Source organism: Rhipicephalus microplus, chromosome 5 (genome assembly GCF_043290135.1).
Source record: "Rhipicephalus microplus isolate Deutch F79 chromosome 5, USDA_Rmic, whole genome shotgun sequence".
NCBI lineage: Eukaryota > Metazoa > Arthropoda > Arachnida > Ixodida > Ixodidae > Rhipicephalus > Rhipicephalus microplus.
Genome location: NC_134704.1, coordinates 131828204 through 131838812, shown reverse-complemented (window position 1 = coordinate 131838812; position 10609 = coordinate 131828204).

Below are 10609 nucleotides of genomic sequence, written 5' to 3'. Positions count from 1 at the left end.
ATGCCCCAAAAAGTGTTCTAAATGCCTGCCTTCGGCAAAAACGTAAAGCATGAACCACTCTTGCGTCGACTAAATGACTCGGCACAGTACTTCTGCATGAATACTCGCAAAGGCAGATGTTATTCTGTCCTTCATGTCATTAACATTGATGGACTCTGTCACGTAAGCTCGATCTTTAACGTAGCCCCAAAAGAAAAGGTCAAGCGGAGAAACGTCACGAGATCTTGTTTGACGAAAGATCACTCCTGCGTGCCCAGTCCACTGTTGCGGAAAACGTAGTCCAACCAGATCTTCACCCGTGTAGAAAAATGTGGTGGTGCTGCATCGTGCTCAAGCCATAGTTGGCGCAGGTCATTCAGGGAAAAACTGCAGACAAGGTCATCAATGACAACACCTAATATTTCTTCTGTGTACATCTTGCCGATGGTAGCCCTACATACCTGCGAGGAACAACGTGAAGCAGCTGCCTCGACCTGACACTGGTGTCGTGTTGCCTAAGTTCAAAAGTTCGGTGGTTATACAGATAACGAAACCCATGGTAGCGACCACATTCCGACTTATGTCAGCATTGATGGTCAAGAGACTTCGTCCTCGCCGGTAAATTGGTATATAGACTGGACACTTTATGAAGATAAAGTGGAAGACACGTGCAGAAATGATTCCTCGTGTGGGTTAGAAGAAGTAATTACAGATGCAACGAAAAATTGTACGCGCCAATTCACACGCTAACAGAAGCGCACGGAGCTTGACATTGAATTAGAAAGGATGCGGGCGTTACGCAGACGTGCTGAGAGAAGATACAGGCGTACCAAGTCGATTCCTAATCTCAGAGTAACAAGGTGTTTGCAGAAAAAAAATACAACGCCGAATAGACAAGGGGCAGGATCAAAGATGGAAAAGCTTTTGTGAGTCATTAGACCCACACAAGCCATTGTCTCATGTATGGAGAACTCTACAAGGCCTTCGCTCAGGCGCCATGCAATGTCATCCCTTCAAGGCTCTCACACTTCGTCTCAACTGCCGTGAAATTGAGGTTGCAGAGGATTTTTGCGCGAACATCGCCGGTGGGACAGTCCTATTCTCCGATGTGCTTTTATGCGATATCCCCGGTTCACGAGATAAAAGTATGGATGCCCCATTTTCTATGGAAGAGCTAGGAGCAGCACTGACATTGTGTAGGCGTTCTTCTTCACCAGGGGCCGATGGAATAACGTATACGGCTCTGTGTCACTTAGGCCAAGCAGCTAGACGACAACTGCTAAATTTATTTAATCGGTCATGGGAAGATGACATCGTACCTCAAGAATTTCCTCTGGGACTGACATCATAGCGGCCTGTAGCTCTCGCCAGCTGCGTTGGGAAACTCACGGAGCACATGATTCTCACGTGCCTGGAATGGTCCCTTCAACGGCACAACATTTACCCTGACTCCATGGCGGGATTCCGACGAGGCCATTCATCGATTGACAACGTCATCGATTTGGTGTCATCAGTAGAATAGCAGAAATTTAGGAAACGTCTAGCACTTGCGCTCTTTCTTGATGTGAAAGGTACATATGACAACATTTCCCATCAAGCTATACTAGATACACTGCTGTTCATTGAACTGGGAGGGCGAATGTTTTGATGAATCCGAAGCTACCTGACACGGAGATCCTTTTTTGTATATTCTGAAGATGGCCCGACCTCAGACCACAACACGTGCCGGGGCGTCCCGCAAGGTGGCGTTTTAAGCCAAGTTCTTTTCAATCTTGCCTTGCTTGGCCAGGCGGAAGCTCTCCCGGAAACAGTCAGTGTTTCAATATACGCTGATGACATCTGTGTTTGGGCATCTGCGTTGACGCGCCTACAAGTTCGAGCAAGGATACAGAGGGCAGCGTCGCAAGCATCTGACTATCTTCGCACGTAAGGCCTAACAATCTCAACCGAAAAACGGGCACTGGTGGCCTTCACGCGCAAGGCGATGAAAAGTTACCCGATAAGCATTAATGGCCAGCCCATCTCTCATAAGCGTTGTCATCGTTTTCTAGGTGTCATTGTTGACCGTGACCTCTCCTGGAGCCCTCAAGTGACTAGCTTGAAAGCGAAACTGGTATCTATTGCCCACGTCCTGCAAGTCATCGCTGGAAAAAGATAAGGTCCGTCATTGAGTTCCATGCTACAGCTTTACCAAGCACATTCTATTGGTGTAATGCGCTACAGTTCTCCTCTGCTTACTAAAACTTCCAACACAAACATTCAAACACTTCAGAGCGTGCAAGCTCAGGCACTACCTGTTTGTCTCGGCCTGCAACGAACTACCTCAACAGCTGGAACAGTTATATTGGCTCGGGATCATCAGGTTACGACCTACGTCACAACTGACGTACTGAGAGCACATATTCGGCATATTTCCCAGATGGTATCGAGCCATTTGACATTTCTGTCAGAAGAACGACCACAGGCGTCGTTCTCTAAGGTCGTCAGCTTCCACCGCGCTTTGCTATCATCCGGTTTTAAATCCTTGACGCGTTCACCGTCCACCTTGTGGAGCCTATGACAACCCGACGTGCGCCTTTCCGTCCCAGGAATCAGAAATAGCAAAGTCTTTTCTGCCTTGACCTTGAAGCAAGTGACTCTGGACTGTTTACACACTCTCTACGCTGACAGAATTCACGTATACACGGATGTATCTACCACCCAGACTAGCTCCCCCGGCACCACCGTTATTCCATCGCGACACATCAACATCACTTACAAACTTTGTCACGTGAGCACATCAACTGATTCAGAAATTGTTGCCCTGCGAAGTGCCAACGAATATATCAAGTAACAACCAGCTAATCAATGGGAAGTATTCTGCGACTCCAAGGCGGCTCTACAATGTCTTTCGTCGGCACTTCTTCACGGGTCGTACGAACAACTGGTATGGGAGATCAGAGAAATGCTGCACTATGCGACCGAACAACGACATTACGTTGTGCTCCAGTGGATACCATGTCATTGCGGTATCTCCGGCAAAGACCTCGCCGATGAAGCAGCCAGAAATACACACGTACAAATAAACCCTGTGTCCATACTTTTATCTAGGATTGACTCGGCTAGATACCTAAGTAAGCTGGCGCAGGACACGACACTCCAGAAGTGGCAGTCATCACTGTTCGCACATCATCGACTATATTCTCTCGATCCATCTCTACGACTGACGCTACCCTCTAGTCTTTCTAGGGAGGGAGGTACAGTGTTGTGCCATCTGCGTCTGGGCGTAGCCTTTACCAATGGCTACTCACTCAAGATAGGTATGGCTGACAGCGCGGAGTGCAACGACTGCGCTGTCGATGAGACTATTGAACACATCTTATGTTACTACCCGGCATATACAAACGAGCGGCTTCACTTGCGCAGTGTTTTAAATCAACTTGACAAAAGTGATTTCACTGTCGAGAAATTATTGGGACCATGGTACTGCCCATCCAATTTCCGAAAGGCAACGAAAGCACTGTTGTATTTTCTCAAAAACACCGGCCTGTTTCATCGTTTGTGATGGTGAAACTGTTACGCGTCGGCCCAGTCAGTGACCTTTTCTCTCCTCTTCTATAAATTTTTTCCCCTCTCCATTCCCCAGTGCAGGGTAGCCTACCGGCGATCAGATCTGGTTAACCTCCCTGCCTTTTTTCTTGTGTTCTCTCTCTCTCTCTCTCTCTCTTCCGTTCAAGTTGTCCTCAAAAAAGTGAAGTCTGATAATCCTATTCCCGAGTATGCCGTACCACACATTCACACTCCAGCGAACTTGATGCCTGTGCTGCCTCAGTCAGTGTCAGTTTGTTTTCTGCCAAATAATGGGTGCTGTGAAGATTAACAGTTCCATTTCGGCCAAACCGAGCTTCATCAGTCCAAATTATTTGGCGCGAAAAACATTTCCTTGATCAGTTTTGATGAGGCCCCTATTGCAGAAGCAAACTCACCTTTAGAAGTCAGCCTCATTTATGTCCTGGTGAAGGTAAACGTGATATGAATGGAACTTGTGTTTTCTTAGAACACTTGTGACTGTTCAGACGCTGTGACCACACTGATCGGCACTCTGTCGGATGCTGAGCTCAGGCATCGAGTTTACGCACGCGACAACGTCGATTAAAAAGCCTTCATCGGGATTACCTTCATGGTCCGTCTTGGAAGGTGGACTATAGTGCAAAAGGTTGATTGATATCTGGGGTGTAACGTCTTAAAACCACCATATGATCATGAGAGACGCCATAGTAGAGTGCTCCGGAAACTCTAGTGCAAAAGCGTCGAAATAGGTTCCTGAAAGTGGGCCTTGTTGAAAGAAGACAATGTGGGTGGCGAGATGCGTAAAGCTCCGTTGCTAAAGAAGCGTTGCCATTCATTTCAGCCGTTGCAAGCACCACGTTTACTTTTTCTTTGGTAGAATATCTCATGCCAGAATCAGCCATAGTAGCTCAAAAGGACTCTACGTAGATTTTCTTGGTTGACCTTCAATGCAGAGATGCTGTGCTACCAGAGGCATTCTAGTAGAGGACGTTCATGCTAACGCGTTCAGGAGAAAATTCCAATGTCACAAAAAACGTCGCAAAAAATGGTCTCTTATTATCGCGTTCATCAGGATCATGCGTAAGCTTCATGATGCACCGTGCCATCACATTTTATTTTGCTGGCCGAGAGGACAAGGGTAATTTTTATCATGTATGCTTACGCTTCCACCCTATTCACACACTAAAGACCGCACGCAACAGATGCGTCACTCCAGGGAGGAGCTTTGCGCAGAGCCTACCCCTTTTGTATGCGTAATCATGCGAAAGACAAATTTTGGAGCCGGATATCTCGGAGCACAGGCAACCTAGAAAATAGATTCCAACTGAAACTGTGTACGAACACACGGCCAACATTGTTTCAGTATAAACACGCCAACTTACCGCGGCCAGTAAAAGGTAAATATTAGCTTTCTTATTTGGGCTTCTGACAGTGATAATAATCATCTTTCTGCCCCCCTGGCCACTTAGCTTATTTGCAAAAGTGATTATCACGTGCATTCGAGCACTTAATCTTAAAAAATCATAGAGCTTAATTTTCAACACACGGTATTTTTACAGTATCAGCGTGATGAGGGTTGCCCTTCAGGTGGGAGTGGAGGTGAAAGTTCTTCAAAATACCCCCTCTGTATCATGTTAATATAAGGGGCTTAACAATTCGCAGCACTCTCCTGTTTCTTACGACAATGTGGTTGCTGATATTGCCCCTCCTCTTGGGTGATTAAGAGGAGGGGCCTCCTTTAGTGTGCACGCATATAAAAACGGGGGAGCTTAGGCCAGTTGCCGCCAGGCAGCGACTCTGCTCAGCCTCGTGGCCAATTCTGGCAAAGACTATGAATGCTGTACACTTGTGCTCAAGAGCTGGTGGCTAGTAGACGACAGGTACTGTCTCCTACGCCTTAAATATGAAAATAAAATTTACAACAAATGTCTTAGTTTCTCCACTGACATCGCCCAATGTGTTTTGTTTAAAAATACAGTGGTCAACTCATTACCAAAGAGCGAAATAACGCAATGCTTAGTGTAAACGTATCGTAATCTTGTCGCTGGCTCACATATGCGCCTACTCACCTATGTGTTTATCAGCCTTGATAAATGCATTCACGTCTGCTTCGGAAAATTTAGGTGGAAAGAAGCCTTCTTTTCCCGATCATTCGAGGAAACTAGACTAAAGAAAATATTTCAGAGGAGAAAATCGGTGGCTCAATCGGTGGCTCAATCGGTGGCAATACCGGCATCGGTGGCACAAACCCGCTCTAGAGCGGGTTTGTGCCACCGATGCCGGTATTTGCATGTGGAACTAGACAGCGGTACTTGTAGTTGATGATGCTTGTATGTGATAAAATTTATACATAGTACAAAAATGCACCATTCATACTCGTTGGTGATTTCAACGTTGATATCGCAGACACAAATATTTGGCTTATACAACATGTAGCTTCTAGACATGCACTCAGATCTAGATTGTATGACCATATGAAACCAACCACGATCCAAGGAACAAGCATTGACCTAGTATTTGCAAATTTTCTACTGCAACCTATACAGGAACCACTCAGTCTTCATTTTAGGTATCATAAAGCCATCATAATGAAGAAACATCGCAAGCCATCCATCGTCTCTAAGAGCAAATAAAAGTTTATTTCTATATATACACAGACACAATGTTTCTTGTAATGTATAGCGATCATGATCGACTGGGTGAATCACACATGGAAGATTCACGGTTTTACCGAATATTCTTTCTGGAGCTTCGCCCACTCGTCATCATTCACCCCGTGGTTATGCTGGAATTTTTTTTTCTTCTTTAGGCACGCTAGCCCTAGCTCAGGCAAAACTTGGGCGCATGCAGGCCTGGTACGTCCACTACATCTGGTTTCATTTGTCGTAACGGGGTTGTCGGTGTTCAGCAACGCTAGCCATACCCGCATTGAAAAGAGTGGGGTGGACATAGCCCTCGAGCGCTGACAGTTTCTTAAGATATATGTAGATAATGATACATTGTGATATATGTGGAGAGGTAAAACTTCGAGGAGAGTTTTGGCGTTGCCCCAAGAGACAGCCGCGCTTAGAATACACATTAGGGATTATGTAATTGTCGAGGAAGTTTTCTCCGACTAACTTGCTATCCGAAAACGCTTTCACTGTTGATGAAAATTTCAAGTATAGCCCTCTTGAGAGTCTGATCGAATCTAAAGAATGTTTCGGGATTTATTGCGTTGCGATTCATTGCGAAAACCCTTGCTGCACGGGAGAACGGCAGGTACCATTACACCGTAAGGCGCAGTGAGTGTTATAGCGTTGCAATTTTCGCTGTCATACGATACGCCGTCTTAATTGTGGACAGATATTTACATAATCACTGAAGAACTATTTGATACCTAGCTGTGAAAATGAGCGGAACCTTTAAATTATTCCTACAATTACCTGTACTTCAGTCTCGAGAGACGGTCCAAGTTTTGTTGTAGCAGCAAGTGTTTTACCTAATGGGCTTTGACAGTGAATCGAAAACCTTAAGAGACCTAACAAGACACCGCCAGGCTTGGAGAAATTTAGTGGTAAACTGTTTATGGAATCCCGAGAAGGTGTTGTAGATTAAAAAAAAAGATTGGTGGTGTGTGCTTGGTGTATTTTTTTTCTGAGGTGCATCCAGCGCTTTTGCCATAAGTCACAGGCCTTCTTTTGGGATTTCACCTGCTAAGTCTGTATTTAGCTGTCGATGGCTCTCTGTCACCGTTCTTTATGCATGATACCACAAAGAACTGATATGCATCTTAGTTAAAGTTGCCTATTAAAAAGCCCGGCAGCATTATGGTGGAACGCAGTTTGTAACTAGTAGAGTCAGATGAGTGCCTGCCTTACTTTAGGGGAGAGCTTAGTGAGATGATGTGCCCGAGGATGAGAAAAAGTACGTGGAGTAGACTTTGAAGATCCCTTTGCCGGTTTTTTTTTTTGTTGAAATTATGTGTGATATGGTCGGTGAAGTTGGGAATAGGTGTCTACGAAGTCGAAAGGTTCTGTTCAGTCGTTGTTTGTATCCGTGGCTCAGCTTTTTTTCTTTTTGCTTGCATGCATACGCCGACATCAAGTTCTTCCTTGGCGTACTAACAAGGCGTCGGGTGAAGACTTGGATAAAGTGCTACTACCACTACCAATGCCGCTACCACTAGGGTGGTAGGCAGCCATCGTTGCGAGTCCTGTGCTCGTCCAAAAATGTTAAGCCATAGGAGTGATAAGACAGGACAAAATTAAAGGAAAAAACTCAAGGGCTTACAGATACGGCAAAAAAATGATAGATGCAGCACGTTTACTCTTTGACAACAGTGAAACGGCCTCGTTGAGTTTAGAAGCAATGAACAGCAATGAGATAAAGAGCAAGAAGCCTCACTTAGAAGAGAACCAGTTCGAAAATAAAACGTCCCCTTATGAGCCAAATGACGATGAGGGGATGGGCGATAATGAACCTTTTATTTTAATACCGTACCAGAAAAAGCAAGCAGAGGGCTTCTCGGTTGGCTTTTCTCCAACAAGCGAAGGTGCTAGTTTCTGAAAAGTGAACCCCAATCCACTGTCAGCCGAAATAGTCTCTGCTGCCAAAGAAAAACTTCAGATACTCAGAATGACCAGAAATGGAAGTTCCAGTGTCAGCGTTGCTTACTTAGGATCAACAAAACGCTTTTTGATGCTGTTGAATATAGGTGACCTTGAAATCAAGCCTTTCATCCCCGAGAGATACACGTGAAAATTTAGGAAAGTGAAACGTGTTGTATCAGCAATGACGAATGAAGTATTACCACCAGGAAGATGGAGCAGTGACGTAGCGTCCAGTTCCAAAAGTGATACTTTCTCAGACGACCGCCCAACTCCAGGAAAACTTTACTCGGCATTCATGAGTCATTCAGTGGAAGTTTGCCTCGGTCCAGCGCTTCAGTAATATAATTGCCAGCGATTTGGACACATGAAAAGAATTGCAGTATAGAACACGTTGGTGCCAGATTAGTCCAGAAGACCATGACCACAAGCAGTGCAAGCCAGTTCTTCAGCCTAAGTGCGCAAACTGTGCGGGCAATCCCGCTGCTTTCTACTCTGGCTGCCCCCAAAACGAGGCCACCACACAAATGAGACGTCATGAACTTGTCCATGGAAGACAACCACGCCATAAAAAATCCCCTCAAAATCTTGAAATTGTTCACCCAATACCAGATCGCCCACCTCAGCGCACGCAGCAACCACCAAATCAAACAGGTGCATCAAGAGAGCTACAAAGAGTTCAGTCAAAGGACCAAACAAGGGTAGAAACGTCAAGTGCTCCCATCTACGCTTCAAAGTTGCGAACACCCATGCGTGTCAGGCAGAAATCAATGGACACTAGATCTCAAATGTTTCTACAAAATATACGAGTGAAATTCCGTGTATTGACCAGCCCACACTAATTACACCAGTAATTCAGGGACGGAACAGATTCTGCCAATGCTTTTCACTACAACTAGGGTAATATCTGCTCTGCCGGAAGCAAATAACCTACCGGAAGCCCTGTTGCCTCTGGAAAAACTACTGTGCCAACAATCCCGGTCAAACCTGCGACAAGTAGTATATGAATAACCGCTACAAAAATGTCCACGTATTCCAGTAGAATTGCAACAGTCTTCTCGAGAAGTGTGCTGACTTTTCAAAACTGCTTGTGCAGTTTAGCTTTGCAATATTTTGCATTCAAGAGGCTGGAATGAATGGCCACTTCTTTTTCTCGAACTGTGTCAGCTCCTTGAGGTAGGGTCAACAGAGTGCACCTGTGCGTCAGAAAGAATCTAACATCTTAACAAGTTCAATCAAGCAATTCTGGCTTTCCGGAATTTATCGCATGTTAAGGTATCGTTTGGTAATCTGTGCGTAAAAATGAGTAATATCTATCTACAACCGTCATGCCGTATTTCTGTGGAAGAGCTAGCGACTTTTTTCAATATTTCTAGTTCTAATGCTTTTGTATGTTGAGACTTCGGGGCACACACCACTATTTGGGGCAGTTCACATCAGGATGTGAACGTAATCAATAAAGAGCTTTTAATTTCGAAAGATTACGGTGCAGATGACGAAGCATAAGAATGTCTCAGAGTCATCCGAAGCCAGCCCGGAAAAGCGTCGCGATGGAGCACATACTTTAAAAGCATACAAAATTGCTAAAAAATACACTGCGTCATGTGAAAACCCAAGGAAAGTTTAGGAAAACGACGCTGGTGAAGTTTCTGCAGCACCCTTCTTCCGCACACATCTGTTTCGACAATATGGTTGATAATTCGAGCACTTCATTAGGACATTTACAGAGATTTTTTTTCATTTTGTGCCATTGTTTTAGCTAAGGACACCCCAGAATTATTATTGGGAGAGCAAATCTGTGAACATTCACGCAGAACAGGCTGTAGCCTTTAATATATTCTTCAAGGATAGCGAAGCATAAAATTATTGCTTGTTATTGGGTGCAACAATCTGAACTAGACCCTCATTCACATGAAGCGAGCTCAAATGTGCAACGACTCACATGTCTTCAAAAGTCTGCCGCAGGGCGTGATGGCATTATTCACATTATGCTAAGAAAACTTGGGCCAAGCAGCACAGAATCTATTTTAGACATCTATAATATTCTATAACTACAGATGACATCCTCATCAAGCACATCGCAAGGCTTGGTCAGTCACGATGCCTGAAGATTGTTTTTGAGGGAGACAGTCTTCCCCCTCACGTCAAAGTTGGCCATGTTCGCCACCAGGTCTGTCCATACATACCAAAGCCCCTACAATGCTTCAGATATTTCAAGATGGCACATGTCAAAGGAGTATGTACCAGCGATGTCGTGTGCCCGCAGTGTGCCGAACCTCATTCAGAAGACACCTGCCACGCAACTGCGTTCAAAGGCTCCAATTGCCACGGTGCTCATAAAGCGTCGTCTAAAGATTGCCCATGAGTGTGAAATGAACGCGCGGTGCTGAAACGCATGGTGCGCGACAATTCAACGCACAGGGAAGCCGCTGCTACTGTCAGGCGACGTCGGCGTCACCACAGAAGATCATCACGCAACGTGACATCTGCTG